This window comes from Notamacropus eugenii, chromosome 4 (genome assembly GCF_028372415.1).
Source record: "Notamacropus eugenii isolate mMacEug1 chromosome 4, mMacEug1.pri_v2, whole genome shotgun sequence".
Classification (NCBI taxonomy): domain Eukaryota; kingdom Metazoa; phylum Chordata; class Mammalia; order Diprotodontia; family Macropodidae; genus Notamacropus; species Notamacropus eugenii.
Window position 1 is genome coordinate 289,736,958 of NC_092875.1, and position 1,707 is coordinate 289,738,664.

General features: G+C 43.4%; 1 pseudogene; it reads left to right on the forward strand.

The window, feature by feature from the left end:
* Positions 1 to 391: 391 nt before the first annotated feature.
* On the forward strand, positions 392 to 905 carry LOC140498424 (BCL2/adenovirus E1B 19 kDa protein-interacting protein 3-like pseudogene; annotated as a pseudogene).
* Positions 906 to 1,707: the final 802 nt, after the last annotated feature.

A 1,707-nucleotide genomic window follows, 5' to 3' on the forward strand; every position in this document is an offset into this window, starting at 1 on the left:
TTTTTTGAAGACTCTTCTGAGAAGCTTCATTTCTAGAAATATTAATTCTTAAAGAAGGCAATGGAGTATAGGAGGAGCACTCTGTAACCTTAATTCATGAGTCCTATTCCCTTTCCTTGCCTTTTTTCCCCATTCATGTGTCCTTCATGCCACAACATCCTTGCTCTGGAGCTATGCATCCTTTTCTATCCCTTCTTTGATCCTTGCTCTCCTCAACTCCCAAATACTCTCCCCACACACACACACATAGGGTGGCTGCCTACCCCGAAGAAGCCAACCCCTTGCTTGGAGATGGAATTCTGAAGAGTTCCATCTTCCAATTGAAGCTAATTGCATTAGCCTCATTGTACTTTCTCCTCTTTCTTTGGGATTTTTCCACAATTACCTGTGATTTCCTCACCTCTTCCGGGGGGATCTGGAGCATGTGCCCTCCTCGTCCTCCATTCACAATGGAGACATGGAGAAGATCCTCCTGGATGCCCAGCATGAGTCAGGTCAGAGCAGCTCCAGAGGCAGCTCTCTCTGTGACAGTCTTTCCCCACAAACAGATGGTCAGATAATGTTTTACGTGGACATACACCCCAGCAGACACCGCAGCTCTCACTCTGAAGAAGAAGCTGCAGAAGGAGAAAAAGAAGCAGAGGCTTTGCAAAAAAGTGTGGACCGGGTATCAGACTCGTCCAGCCGGCCTGAGAACATCCTCCAAAAGGAATTCCACTTCTGGCATCCTAAATGTTCCATTTCATTAAGTATGAGGAAAAATGGAGCCATGAAGAGAGGGGACATTTTCACTGCAGAATTTCTTAGTGTTCATTCCATCGTTCTTCATCTCTCATGTTTTGGTTTGGGGACTAGGTATCTATACAGGAAAATGACTCAGTTACCCATCTGCTAGCACCTACTGAGGGAGAGAAGAGCCCTGGACGTGGCCTTGCTCTGTGAAGTGCTGTCCCTGTCATGTTAGTGTATTGGAACTTGAGACCATTCTAAGCATTCCCCAGCCCTCCACCCTCTTTTTACATATCCAAGTTCCAGTTCCTCTTAGGATTCAGTATTTTATTTGAATTCTTGGAAGGCACTTTCATGACTTCATTCCCTTTTTGTATTGTAAGACCCTCAGAGTTTCCTCACAGTTTATCGTTGTCTAGAAATTTACAAAGTTTTCTCTTCGATGCTGATGCCACCAGCAAGTGATTTTTTTTTCCATAGCCCTTTTACATCCCCTCTGAGTTAGAGCTACAGCATCCCCATAGAAATATTGACTGCTTTAGGACAAGGACCATCACTCTTTTACAAAGAAAGCAGGTTAGCAAGTATTCTATCAAACCTTGATTTTTCAAGACAGAGACACGTTCTCATAGACTCACAATTTACACTTATAACAAAAACAAGAAAAAAATACAAAAAAAAGTAATCTGTGGCAATAAAAGTATTTGAAACCAGCTTTGGGGTCATTTTCTCTCCAAGCCTCCTGGTATTGGCTGGCACTTTGGAAATTTGCAGGCCAGCTAAACCCTGACATCAGGTGACTGGAGGGTTATCAGAATGTTGGCTTTTCTGTGGTGCAGAATCATTACTTCTGATAGAGAGGCCCCAAGCCTAGATGAAAGAAGAGGTGGCATTTGGGACTTTGGAGTTGGGAGTATTTTCCTGCTGCGTGTGAAGTTGTTTTCATTTTTCATCTCTTCCTTTAAAGGATTGTTTTCC